The sequence below is a fragment of the Leopardus geoffroyi genome, chromosome C2 (genome assembly GCF_018350155.1).
Source record: "Leopardus geoffroyi isolate Oge1 chromosome C2, O.geoffroyi_Oge1_pat1.0, whole genome shotgun sequence".
NCBI classification, from domain to species: domain Eukaryota; kingdom Metazoa; phylum Chordata; class Mammalia; order Carnivora; family Felidae; genus Leopardus; species Leopardus geoffroyi.
In genome coordinates this window covers 27,282,898-27,297,883 of record NC_059333.1, presented here as the reverse complement: position 1 = coordinate 27,297,883, position 14,986 = coordinate 27,282,898, and the positions used below count along the sequence as shown (strand labels likewise).

General features: G+C 34.6%; 1 long non-coding RNA gene across 1 annotated transcript in view; it reads left to right on the top strand.

The window, feature by feature from the left end:
* LOC123610698 overlaps positions 1-14,986 on the top strand; it is a 392,464-nt gene that overhangs the window by 109,569 nt on the left and 267,909 nt on the right. The window contains exon 2 of the long non-coding RNA XR_006718253.1: positions 4,708-4,756. This is a non-coding gene — a long non-coding RNA (uncharacterized LOC123610698). The remainder of the gene's footprint in view (positions 1-4,707; positions 4,757-14,986) is intronic.

Sequence of the window (14,986 nt, the reverse complement as noted above, 5' to 3'; positions counted from 1 at the left end):
TGGCGCATCAAAGATGGCTTGCAGGTTCTTGACCTAAATAACTGAGAGAATAGCTGTCATTGATTGAGGTGGAAATGGCTTCATTCAGGAGGACCAATTTTGGAGGCAAGTGTCAGGAATTTGGTTTCAGAGATAGGAAGATCCGGATGTCTCTTGGGTCTGTCCAAATGGAGATATCATGTAGAAAGTTGGATGTTTGAGTTTGGCACTCGGGAGAGGAGTCTGGACTAGATGTCACTTTGGGAATTGTCTGTAAAGAGAATGCTATGCCCTGCTTTTCAAATTTTAAACAAGGGTTGATCACATACCAGTTATTCAGAGTCTTCATGCAAATCAGAGAAGCAATGTCAATGTGTGGCTATTGCATCTTGTGGAGACTGCTGACTCGGATGGTCTCTTGTTACATTTTTTCATAGTTTAAGCAACTAAGTAGATCCTATGCCCTGAATGGATTGAAGCTCTGCTTGCTCCTCCCCCAGTTCAATTTCCTGCCTAAGCTTTTTGCTTCTTGGAACCAGTCAGCTCTAGCCGTAACTTCTCAAAATCTGGTTCCAGGACCCAGAACTGCCTGCATCAGAATTAAATGGGTGTATTTTAATTTTTTAATAATTTTTTAAGTTTATTTTACTTATTTTTGAGAGAGAGAGAATGGGGGGGGGCAGAGAGAGAGGAAGAGAGAGAGAATCCAGCAGGCTCTGCACCGTCAGTGTGAAACTGGATGTGGGACTGGAACCCACGAACCATGAGATCCTGACCTGAGCTGAAATCCAGAAATCAGACCCTTCACTGACTGAACCACACAGGCCCCCTAAATGGGTGTATTTTAAAATGCAGAATCCTGCATTCAAATACTAGACCTGTTAAATAATAATATTAGCCCAAGGTCCAAGTATCCACGTTGTAACAAATACTCATTGTTATTAGTATGCACATAAAGATTTGGCCATTCCTAATAAAGTTTGTAAATATAAAGTATAGTATGTATTTTTTAATTTTTTAAGTGTTTTATATCTTTTTGAGAGAGAGCAGGGGAGGGGCAGAGAGAGAGGGAGACACAGAATCGAAAGCAGGCTCTGGGCTCTCCGCTGTTAGCACAGAGCCCAACACGAGGCTTGAACCCACAAAATGTGAGATTATGGCCTGAGCCGAAGTCGGACACTTAACCAACTCGCCACCCAGGCACCCCTAAAATATAATCTTTTTATCCTTTTTAAGAACATCCATTTGCAAAAATTTTTATGACAATTAATATCATTTATATAGTTAAACCTGTCCACTCATATTCTAGATTGCATAGATTAGAACAGAAATGATTTCAGTCATAAAGATTTTGGTCTTCAGTTAAGTAACTCAACAGTAAAATCAAATTTAATCCTCTTTTTTCTTGCATAAAGTACAATTTTAGGATACTGCAACTTTAAGATATATTCAAACCAAAAAAACTTCAGTTTTAATTTTAGACATTGAATTGCTCTGGTACTTTTAAAAGTTTGCTAAATATTTTTTATCCTCCCCTGTTCTGGACACAGGATAGAATTGTATTGCATTTCATAGTCTCCTTGTGATTTACATAGGCCAGAAAAGGTGTTGAGGCCAGTAAGTATTGTACCTGGGGCCAGAATATTTAATTTCAAGTGTTCCTTCATCTTTCTTGTATCTTTCTTCATAATTGAGATGGAAGCTACCTTGGTTTTGTATTTACCTGAGTTACTATGATTACCAGTGCTCCTCTGCCAATCTGTAATAGATACTTAGCATGAGTGAGAAAAACCTTTGTAATTCTATGCTGCTATGGTGGAGATTGGTTATTACTGCAGCATAATCAATTTTCTCTAGCAAAACTCAGTTATCTTGGACCAGAGTTATCTTCCATTCAACAGATTGACATTGTGAACTGACCTAAGCTCACTGTCAGGGATTTCTGTCAATATATTAATCTTTGACAATAAAAGATTGACAGGAACTAAATATATATGTCTCTTCTCTTGCAACTTTGTTACCAAGGAGCTTGTTTAAAAAAACAAACAGAGGGGCGCCTGGGTGGCTCAGTCGGTTGAGCCTCTGACTTCGACTCAGGTCATGATCTCACGGTCCGTGAGTTCGAGCCCCGTGTCGGGCTCTGTGCTGACACCTCAGAGCCTGGAGCCTGCTTCAGATTCTGTGTCTCCCTCTCTCTCTGACCTTCCCCCCGTTCATGCTCTGTCTTTCTCTGTCTCAAAAATAAATAAACATTAAAATTTTTTTTAAAAAAAACAAATAGAAAAACCAATCCCCCAAATAAATTACAGACCAATTTGTGCAAACGTACAAACTTTTACATTAGTTACAAAATCCATCAAACAGCCCATTCCAAACGTCCGGAGGTAATCTCTGTTCTCTGTCCTTTTCGGTATGCCATGCAGCACCTGATAAGAAGGGGTGGGTAAAAATTAAATAGAATTCCAAATCTAAAGTGTCAAAGATGTTAGCCTCTTGGCCTTTTACTAGGATTTGTATATGTTGTCCATGGAGTGAGATGATTGCCCAGTATTTCTAGCCAGCCAGCATCTTGAAGCCCACCTGTCTCGCCAATGAAAAGCCGTCACATCCTTTGTAAATTACCAATACCTCACTCCATGTAAAATTTCACAGTGCAATATGTGGAAATCCAAAGCATTTGTTACAGTTGCCCCTAGAGTTCAAGCTGTTCATTAAGAAACTTGAAATCCTAACCAACCTAGAGAGTGATTCCTTAACTAGAATTCTTCAAATCTTAATCAATTTTTTTCTAGTTTGTAAGTTAAAGGTAAACTAATGTACTTTATATTGTACCTGGTGGAGCGCTTTAAACTAAATTATAGGCACTAACAGAATTAATTACGGATTTTTGCTTATTTACCTTTATGTTCTACTAGGAGTACAAAAAACATAAAACTGACAAAAACTTACATTATTTTACTTCACAAATACAAATGTAATAGTACTTGAGGCCTAAGTTTACTTTAGCTGATGTAAAGTTTTTCGTATTTCTATAGTTTCCTTCAGTATTTAATAGATCAATAACTATTTGTACTTACTAAACAGCAACAAAATATTATTGAACTGTTTACATGTTGTATAGAATTTTTTTTGAACCAAAACAAAAAAATAGACTATATCAGCTTAAAATGGAAATCTTGAAACATTGGGATGTAAGTTTAGATTCTGCTGTCCTCTTTCTGCATATTCATGGTCTGGAAAGGATACTAACCTTCCTTAATGTTTTAGTTTCCAAATATTTTGCCAACTGTGAATGAACTAGGTCAACGAAGGAAAACATTCTTCCTACAGCCTACATGAATATTTTGCTGTTTGAAAAACTGAACTATGCCATCAATCATTTTGTTAATATTTGTAGATTCTCTCTCACAGAGTTGGAATATAACTACTTGTAAAACTCCATCAGTTAGTATGTTTCCCCAAATAGTTACCTCATTTCAAATTCTGCTAGTTACTGTTACATATAAGTTAATTTCTGAATGCCTTTGAGAGCAAATAAGATTAGAAAGGAAATTAATTTTATCTAAGCTTATAAAATGACTGAAAAATATTCTTAAGAATCTGGAGTTGTGTCTTGAATCTTAAAATTTTAGACATTAGATGTAATTTTTGATGATATGTTTCAATATTAACATTTTAAAATAAAACTATTTTAAAAATTGCTTTCCACTAATAACCCCTATGATTCAAAAAATACTGTTTATAAAGTTACAGATATTAAATTAACTGGTGGTGTTGGGGTGCCTGGGTGGCTCAGTCGGTTAAGCATCTGACTTTGGCTCAGGTCATGATCTCGCAGTTTGTGAGTTCGAGCCCCATGTCGGGCTCTGTGCTGATAGGTCAGAGCCTGGAACCTGCTTCAGATTCTGTGTCTCCCCGTCTGTTTGCCCCTCCCCTGCTCATGCTTTGTCTCCCAAAAATAAATATACGTTAAAAATTTTTTTTAATTAATTAATTAATTAACTGGTGGTGTTTCATATGTTTACCCACGTGACAACATTTTATCTCTAAAATTAATTTATGGCATTTTATAAACAGTAACAATGGTAATAAGAGCACAGTTTGCCTTCATAGTTAATTTATGTAAACTTAATTTTGGCTGGACCTGTTTTAATATTTTTATTAATTTTGATTCCTGTGAATTTTGATTTTTGGAAGTCATATATTTCCAAATTTAGAAAGCAGACCTACAGTGAGTTGGATTGGTTATTCCTAGCAAAGTAATTTATTGATATTAGTGATCATATTATTATGTAATAGTTTGTAGGGAATCTAAGAGAATGACTGTTTTTATTATAGGAAAGGTAGTTCCAACTGACGGGATTTAAAGTGAAATATTTAATTTTTTTAGACATCTCTTTTTGATGAGGATGTACATTTTTGGTTTAAGATTTTTTTCTGAAAAAAAGTAAAAACATTTTGGATGTGTGTTAGTTCAGGAATATTTTTTTAAATTTCAGCTTTATTGACGTATAATTGACATATAAAATTTTAAGAGATTTAAAGTGTACACTGTAGTGATTTGATATACATTGTGAAAGGATTCCCCCATCTAATTAATTAATATATCTATCACCGCACATATTTATTTTTTTCTTGTTATCAAAACATTTAAGTTCTACTCTCTTAGCAAAGTTTGTAGAAATTTTTAATGATGACCACATCTTGATTCATTTCTTTTCCTTTCAGGTTATTGATCATTAAAATGGCATTGTAAAGGGATGACTCAGAAATAACAGTAAGTCTTAATTATTTGAAAGACATACTTTAATGTTGTACTAAAACATATGACAGCATATTTGGCATTTTTTCCCGTTCTAATTTTGTGGGCTAGTATAGGGCATAGAATGTGAACAGAAACCCCTAGACCTCAAAGTATATTTTTATTTGAAGCCAAAATATTTTTAACTAAACTGTGCTAGTCAATAATTTTTGGATTTGGCAAACTGTAGTACAGTCCTATTTTTGAGAAAAGTCAACAAAGTGTTTCCCTTCTAATTCAATATCCTCATTTTCCCTGAAACAATTTTTCCTTTTGGTGCAAAGGCTTATGAACTTAGTGTTTTTACAGGAACAATAATACATTGTTTCTTTTGCTATGCTGAAAATAATTAATGTTTATGTTGGATTTAAACTTTTGTCAGTCAGAAGATCTACTGACTAAACCAGATGGGATAGATATGATAAGATTTCTTTCTTTATTAGAGTTAGATGATCCCTGTTGGTAATACACTTATATTTCATGTTTATATATTATCATTGCTCTTTTAAGCCATGAATTTTAATATGTTTCATATTTATAATAAGCTATTTTGATCAGCCATATGTTTTCTTCTGAAATGGACATATATCCTACACAATAGACTAGAAGAATATTTTGTCTAGTGGTTATTCATTAGAATAATTTAAAATATCTGCTCTGGCTAAATTATTAACCAATACTTTAACACAGTATTATTTTAATGCAACAGATTTACTTTCTCTCCTGACATTAAAATATATTTTTCTGTTTGTAACATTTCTACCCGAAGACAGTTGGAAAAAAAATGCACTTAACAAAGATAGCCTCAGTAATAAAACACAGAAAAACAACATTAAATTTAAAACAGTGGGTGAATTTAAATATATGTGTGCACACACAAATACACACACATAGAAATGAAATGGCTAAATAGTATTATATCATTGCATATCTTATAGGTATGTAATAATGTATCATATAAGTATATAATGATATAGAATATATTTAAATACATTACATAAGTACATATAAGTAAATTCTATAAGTATATATAAATATTTAAATATATGTGACTATATAGACATATAATTATAAAAGCAATATGTTGTAAAACTCAAAACAGACTCATACTAACCTTTTCCTCCTCTTAGTCTCCATCCCCCTCCCTGAGATAGTCACTGTCAAAGTGTGCTATGTTCCCCTGTACCTCACTCAGGAGAGTTTCTCCAACTCAGAAAGCACAGATGCATATCTCTTTTGTCAGAATGAAGTAGTTTTGGGGCGCCTGGGTGGCGCAGTCGGTTAAGCGTCCGACTTCAGCCAGGTCACGATCTCGCGGTCCGTGAGTTCGAGCCCCGCGTCAGGCTCTGGGTCAGGCTCTGGGCTGATGGCTCAGAGCATGGAGCCTGCTTCTGATTCTGTGTCTCCCTCTCTCTCTGCCCCTCCCCCATTCATGCTCTGTCTCTCTCTGTCCCCCAAAAAATAAATAAACTTTGAAAAAAAAATTAAAAAAAAAAAAAAGAATGAAGTAGTTTTGCTTCTGATATATATTTTTTATGACCAAAATATCAAGAACATTGCTCTTCACCTTGTCTTTCATAGCTATCCCTTCAGGTTAATATGCATAACGTTCCATATTTTGCCACACTACTTTTAATTAAAACAAAAATCTGGATGTTCACCATCCTTTTTTTATGACAGCCATAGATGAGAAAATACCTGTATTGCCATGAATGGCAAATCTCAGTGATGTTTTCATTCCAACTCTGAGAGGCATGAAAATGACTCCAAGGCCTATGTTAGAACAGATATCAAGATTTCTGAGGTGAATAGTAACTCAGTAAACGCGAGTTCTTGTCCTGATCTGTCTGTGATGTGTTGTTATCCATCTCCAATACTATCTGATCCTTATTATAGAATACATGCTGCTCTGATGTAAGGGTGGCATTCTTCGGACACCACAATTGATGAAAAAAAAGAATCACATTATAAAACTACGTGTTTCAGTATAAAGGAATGAGTTAGAGAATGGATTTGCTGTTTTACTACCATCAGTGGTTAAAATATTCAGGATTTTCTTTAAAATTAGGCAATATGAAAGAAAAATAAATTAAGCCATAGACTTTTACAAATGAACATAATTCAAGGAAAATAAACAGTGAAAACATAGTTGAGGGTAAATAACATTACTTAAAACATTAAGCGATTTTGTTTAGAATGACATTGGTCATTAGAAAGCTATAGATATGTATAATATAAACTATTATAACATATATATTCATTATTTAAATATAGTACATGTATACTGATATTTATTATATATTTATATATTTTCTATATTATATATCTTCCATACTGATAGATGCATCTGACTTTTGACCATAGAATATTTGTATTTTATAAAATTTAAATCCTAACATGACAGTATGACAAACCTAGATTGAACTTTTAAAAAGGTTTTCAAATTAATAAGCTTTAAGTCTCTGTGTGAGAGTATGGTGTTTGTATATGTATTCATAGCATTGAGCCTACATTTGGAGTTAACACTGTGGATCAGGCAGTTTTAGCCCAGCTGAAGTATGAAGAGAAAATTGACAAGAATGATTTAATTCAGTCTACCAATATTTATTGAACATTTACTATGAGCTACATAGGCTTCTAAGTGGTACATTTACATAGATGTAAGTCCCGACAAGCATGGCTCTTACATTCTTGTGGCCATGATGGAGGCAGAGGAAGGGCAGACGTTAAACCAGTGATCAAACAGATAAAAAATATCATACTGTTTTGTGATGAATAAAGTTGAGTGGGAGACTTGGGGGAAGGTATCCGCTCTTTGAGGCTGGGGAAGACTTTTCTGAGTTAGTAACATATGAGAAGAGACTTCCTATGCACTTGTCTGGGAAAGAGCATCCCAGCAGAGGGAAGAACCCAAGTCAAGTTTCCAAGGAGAAAGTATGCGGCATATTAGAGCAATACCCAAGTATCCAATATGGTGGGGCAAGACCAGGTAAAGTTCTTCTTGGTCATGTTAAGAATATTGGATTTTTTTTCTAAGTCAAATGGGAAGCCATCCATCAGAGGTTATTGATCAGAGATGTGAATTGATTTAGATTTTTAAGAGTTCACTTTGTTGTGTAAAGAATAGCCTGAGAGAGAAAGGGAAGATCAGTTAAATACTTATGATAGTACTTCAGAAGAGTAGACTTCTTTCGGCTAGGTGCTTTTAAAAAGAATGATTTAAATCTGTTGCTTCTTTAGTTTCCTGAGGACTGCTTTTTAACAAAGGGTTTATTTGGTATACAAATCAGTGTTGATGGGTTTTTTATTTTGTGTGTGTGTGTGTGTGTGTGTGTGGGTGTGCATTTTGTTTTGTTCTTTTCGGTGTTATGTTCTTTTTAGCCTGATGAGTAGTGCTAATTTTAACTTAAGTTTCAAATACTGATTGATATTTATAACACACACCTTTAATGTGGTTACAAAATAAACAAAAACAGACCATTAAGCCAAATGAAGAAATAATATAGATAAAATGTTCCAGTTTTCTGATCTAGGTCTGATAACCCAATTTATATACCTTAGAAATTTTACCTATCTTGTGTGTAAATGAACTGGATAATTGCAACATATTCCATATTTTTTACATTAAAGTAGAAGAAAAAAGTGGAATTTATGTTTGTAATCATAGAAGGTGTTAGTAATACTCTGGAACGTAAAGCAACTTTGTGAGTGCTTGTCTTTCAGTAAACGTTTACAATTTAATGATAAATACATTTGCATATCTAAGGCCAAATTTGAAATAGTCTGATGTGATGCTGCAATTCCTTCTGGTCTCAGCTAAATTGCATGTGATTAACTAATAAAAGTTGACACTGAACTCATTTTGGATTTTAAATGTAAAACATATGTGGCAAAAGCTGGTTTCACATATGTGAAACACCTCAAAGCTGTATATATCAATATTTATTTAGGTCGACTTTCATAAGTCTTTGCGTAATGATCCTAAAATTAAATTACTGGCCTTTAGAAAGTTACTATGACAATGTCCAAACAGAATTGAGATCTCACAAATAAAATCCTGAGTTAAGGCCTCTTTGCCATCAACCTAGCACTAAAGTGTCTTCTGAAAGATGTCACCATGAAAAAAAAAAAAGAAAGAAAGATATCACCATGGAGAGATGTTTGTTTGGCCTTTCATCCTGCTACCAAACGAATGTACACAGTTCAGCTGATGTCTTAGAAGCTGTTACATTGTGCACGCAGAGACAAGGGTTCTGCTTTTCTTGCTAACCAGTATAAATTGCTGTTGTTTAATCTCTAGATCTGGCCCTGGAAGAGGTTATGGTCATGAGTACTCATCTGGGAGAGGAAAAGACAGAGTCAGGGTGGGAGAGGGGGACAGAGAGAAGGAAAGCAAGGGCTCAAGAGAACCACAGATGGGAGGAAAGGATCTACCTCTGTGCCGGGGAGTCTCAGATTGTGAACATCAATCTCATGGTGCGGGTAAATCCAGGGGTGAAATAGAACTATTTTTCTTACTACATACATAGTACGTAAATGCAAACTAACTATAGTATTCTGGATAACCAAAGAAACCACATTTAAAAAGAAAAGTAAAGGGGTGCCTGGGTGGCTCAGTCGGTGAAGCATCTGACTTAGGCTCAGGTCATGATCTCACGGTTTGTGAGTTTGAGCCCCGCATTTGGCTCTGTGTTGATATCTCAGAGCCTGGAGCCTGCTTCAGATTCTGTGTTTCCCTCTTTCTCTTTCCCTTCCTTGCTCTCTCTCTGTCTCTGTCTCTCTGTCTCAAAAATAAATAAACATTAAAAAAATTTAAAAAAAGAAAAGTAAAATAGTCTACCTTTTTTAGACTGAATGAAACACCTCCACTTGGTCTTCAAGTTGGCCCCTTCCCTAGAGATTTTGCCAATGGTAAAACTTAACAAGTCTTGATTTTTACTACATTTGGTTGCTTAAAACCTTACCAGCTCCCAGTGGATGCAGCTTCACCTGCTGGGAAATGAGAGCCACACCACTGAAACTGTGGTCCATTGGCCAGATCCTTCTGAGAATGGTTTGATACCACTTAGAAAACACAGAAGTTTGAAAATTAAGAGCAAGCATTTAAAAATTTTTATAAAACTTTAACAGTCATTTTGTGCCTGTTGACTCAATAAAATATGGCTGTGTTAAATTTTTTTTTTATTTCTTTAGCTATTTATTGTTAGTGTGAATTTTAAAATATCAGTTCATGACTACTTGGGAAAGAATAATAGTCTGGCTCTTCACCAGGATTAGTCTGAGAAGCACTGGGCTAAATCTGATCAATAGTAAAGTGTATTGTTTTTCTACTACCTCGAAGCATCAAGATTGTAATGAAGTTGTTTAATTATATCCCCAAAGGATCTTATATTTGATTAACAGATTTCTTCCTTTCTTTAAGATAATTGTTAAATATTTATGTGAGAACATTCTGCGTGCAAGAAGTCATATTTAAACACTAAATGGAATGTCAATAGAACTGCATTTATAAAACTCTAATTTTATTTTACTTTAAACCCATTTCTCCTTGCTGTTACTGCTTAACTGCTAGAGTACATAGTATTTGTATGTGGTGATCTCTAAAAATTTATTACAAAACTTAAGAAATACTAACTTATGAATTCAATATATGATTTCTCCTGAAAATCTTGAATTTCTGTACTTAGAAATTATACATGTATAGTCTTGGATAAAGACCAAAAAAATTGAAAGATCTCTTCATAAACTGGAATACGGAAATAATTTATTGACCGTTATTGTCTACAAAGTATCTTATTTTAGCAACCACTTGTCTGTTTTCGAATTCTAACAAGTGAAAATTATTCCTGATAGCTGATTCTTACAGCTAAGGGTAAGAGATATGCAAACAAGACTGCTTTTAATTTTGGAAAGCAAGCCAGACGAAATTTAAACATAGACATCAATAGAGAAAAGTGTTTTCTAATTTGTCACTAAGTCCTTGCTCTTATATTAAAACCAGCAATTCATGAAACCCTCACAAAGAGTCATTGTTTGCTGTGCGTGTGGCAAGCTGGTAATTGCTTTATAAAATGTATTATTAAATTGCTGTTACTGCCATCTAGTGGGAAAAAATAATCCATGTCACCATGTCAAGGATTGTATCCAAAGCCCTAAAGTTCTAGGACTAAAGGGAAAACCACCTTGTGTGCGTATTGCAGGAAGCAAAACAGCAAACAAAGGTATGCCCTGGAACATAATAGATATCTAGTCCCTGAATGAGTTAAAGAGGTCTGTGGGGAGACAAAAGGGTGTGAAGGGGTGTGTGCATTTAGGTTTCATTTTGTGTAGAACCAAGTAACACATAAAATGTGATGTCCCACTGAATATAGCCAGGTTACAGAACATTTTTATTACTGTATACTTATTTTTTTTACCTGTTGGAATGTAGATTAAGTGGTTTGCATATGCTTTGTCTTAAAAATTAAGATACCTTAGATCAGTTCTTCTCAAACTTTAAGGACATAGGAATCCATCACCTAGAAATATCATTATAATGCAGATTCAGACTCAATACCACATTGCCTAAGATTTGGCACTTCTAACGGCTCTCAAGTGATGTCCATGTTGCTGTTTGTGATGAGGCCATACTTTGAGCAGTTATATCCTTACAGTAGGTTATCATGGGGAAGGTGTCCAGAAATGAAGCAGACCCCCCACAAAGTACACTTCACTGTATCTCATCTTGTTATAATCTAGTAGAGTAGTTCTTTCAATGGCCTGTAGAGTCCAACTGCTAAATTTGTTTCTTGACTCTGTTGCTTACTATGTAGGTAACCTTGGGCAAGATACGTAGCTAACATCTCTAAGCCTCAATTTCATAATCGGTAAAATAAAATAGCAGTCATACCAGCATCCCATGGTTTTTATGGGGAATAAATGCACTAAAAAATCTCATAACGAGCCATAGGAAATTCCCTTTTTAGAGATTAAAAATAAGCATCCACAATTTTATATAGTTAAAACTAACTGTTTAAATTATGTAGCATAATGTCTAACACACATAGTGGCTGATAAATGTTAGTATCACCAACATGTGTCACAGAGTAAATTTTTGGACATATGAATATACTCACACTCTTGAAAGTTGTATTCAAAGAAGAGAGAATTTGAAATTTCCATAAAAAAAGCTTGATGTAAACATGTGAGAGATGCTGCCTTGAGGTTTCACTGAAAGATAAAATGGCTAAGAAATTTGTGAATTACCTTGTAAACAAATCCAGTTAGGTGTGGGAAATAAAAAGAACCATATTCAATAAGAAATATTAGGATTATTTACTTTTGCCTTTTTGTATTTCCTGGAACCTAGTCTGGAATGGGAATGGAATGCATTTATTTTTTTTTAATTTTTTCAACATTTATTTAGTTTTTTTTTTAATATATGAAATTTATTGTCAAATTGGTTTCCATACAACACCCAGTGCTCATCCCAAAAGGTGCCCTCCTCAATACCCATCACCCACTCTCCCCTCCCTCCCACCCCCCATCAACCCTCAGTTTGTTCTCAGTTTTTAACAGTCTCTTATGCTTTGGCTCTCTCCCACTCTAACCTCTTTTTTTTTTTTTTTTTTTTTTTCCTTCCCCTCCCCCATGGGTTTCTGTTAAGTTTCTCAGGATCCATTGGTGCAGCCGCTCTGGAAAGCAGTGTGGAGGTTCCTCAGAAAATTAAAAACATTTATTTAGTTTTGAGAGAGAGAGAGAGAGAGAGAGAGAGAGAGAGAGAGAGACAGTGCGAGCAGGGGAGGGGCAGAGAGAGAGGGAGACACAGAATCTGAGGCAGCTTCCAGGCTCTGAGCTGTCAGCACAGAGCCACCGCAGGGTTCAAACTCACGAACTGCGAAATCAGCCAAAGTTGGACACTGAACCGACTGAGCCACCCAGGCACCCCAGAATGCATTAATTTTTTAGTGCAATTTTAAGTTCAGAGAAAAATTGAAAAGAAGGTATGGAGATTTCCCGTATATCTCCTACCCCCACACAAGTGTAGACGCTTCCATTTCTAAAGTCCCCACCAGAGTGGTACATTTGTCACAGCTAATAAACCCGTGTTGACACATCATTATAAGTCAAAATCCATAGTTTACATTAGGGCTTACTCTTTATTGTGTTCTATAGATTTGACAAATGTATAATGACATGTATTTGCCATTAGAGTATGAGACAGAGTAATTTCACAGCCCTAAACCTCCTGTGTGCTCTGCCTTTTCATCCCCCTCCTCTCTATTAACCCCTGATCTTTTGACTGTTTCCATAGTTCTGCCTTTTTTGGAATGTCATATAGTTGGAGTCATGCAGTATATGGCCCTTTCAGGTTGGCTTCTTTCACACAGCAATATACATTTATTGTCTTTTTATGGCTTGATAGCTCATTTCTTTTTAGTGTTGAATAATATTCCATTGTCTGGATGTACCACAGTTTATTGATCTGGGAAATGTATTTTTATTCAGCACCAAATTCATATCACGCAGCAGCACATATAAAGTGTAAGGACATAAAAGGGCATAGATTCTGGATAAATTTAATATTATTATAAATCTGTTGTAGGAAAATAGGCCATCAAATATATGAGCTGTCATGTCTTTCTTATGCTATATTTTACATGATTTAATAAGCTATGTTACATTTCTTTGTTGTATGCTTAATTATAAAAATGTGTGATAAATTATTCATATTTACATAGTTTTGCTTCAAAAAATAAGATTTTAGCATTGTAATTGATTAAACGATGATAACTTTCATCCATTTAGGTGAAGTCATTTCTAGTTAATTTTTTTAATTTCTGTTTTCTTTTGAGTAAAGTTAGTACCTTTGCTTATATGAATAGATATTTTAAATTTTGTCCCTCGGTTTTGTTTTTTTTTTTAAGTTTATTTATTTTGAGAGAGAGAGAGAGAGGAGGAGGAGAGTGTATACACACGAGCAGGGGAGGGACAGAGACAGGGAGAGAGAGAATCTCAAGCAAGATTCACACTGTCAACGGAGCTTGACTCAGGTTCAGAGTTATGAACCATGAGATCATGACGTGAGCTGAAATTAAGAGTCAGACGCTTAACCAACTGAGCCACTCAGGCACCCCTGACTCTCAGGTATTAACCTTTGCCTAAGTGTACTTATTTTTGCTTTTATAAAGTATTGTTGGTGAACTGGAGAGAAGTATGTAAAGAATTACAAAAATCTAAAATTTTAAATTATGGGTTACAGTCAGGGTAAGATGTTATTAATGTAAATTTATGTTAATGAGTATTTATACATGCTTCAAGTGAGACATAACATATTTTAACTCTGAAAATTCTTTCTCTAAAATTTGAGAATTTGAAATTTTTCCAACCATTTCATGTACATAAATGGTGAGTTAAAAACTAGTTTTATAATAAAAGTAATTTTTATTACCATGTATTTTAATGACTCATGTTCTAAGTTGCAAGGATAATGGCAAGAAAAATGTAATCTATCCCACATGGACAGCCTAATGCAGTTAAATTATTAAACCATATTTACTGGATGATGTAATTCAAGCTGATATTATATAAAGGGATCAAGGCTTACTGAATTCTAGTCCCTAAAGATGCAATACATGGGATCTGTATTGGATACATATTCAGATACATCATATTCTGGATGCATAAATAAGAATTGGAAATAGGGACTTGAACAGAGAGTTATTTACCTAAGTTTATAGCAATATTATTTGTGAAAACCATTATTATGTTGAAAGATTCAAATGTTCAGTGACGCATGAATGAAAAAAACAAATGTGGTATATACATATGCTAGAATATTATTCAGCCTTAAAAGGAATGGAATTCTGATACATAGTATAGCATGGATGATCCTTGAAGACATTATGTTGAGTGAAATAAACCAGATATACAAGAATAGATACTGTATGTTTCCAATTATATAAGGTAAGGAGAATAGTCAAATCCATAAAGACAGGAAGTAGAACAGTGGTTACCGGGGGCCCGGGGAAGGGTGAGAGGGGGAGTTACTGTTTAATGTGTACAGATTTTCAGCTTGGGATGATGAAGGAATTCTGGAGATATATGGTGGTGATGGTTGCACTACAGTGTAAATGTGCCTAATGCCACTGAACTATACTTAAACGGTTAAACTGATAAATTCTATGATATTATGTATATTTTAGCATATTAATAACATTCTAAAAA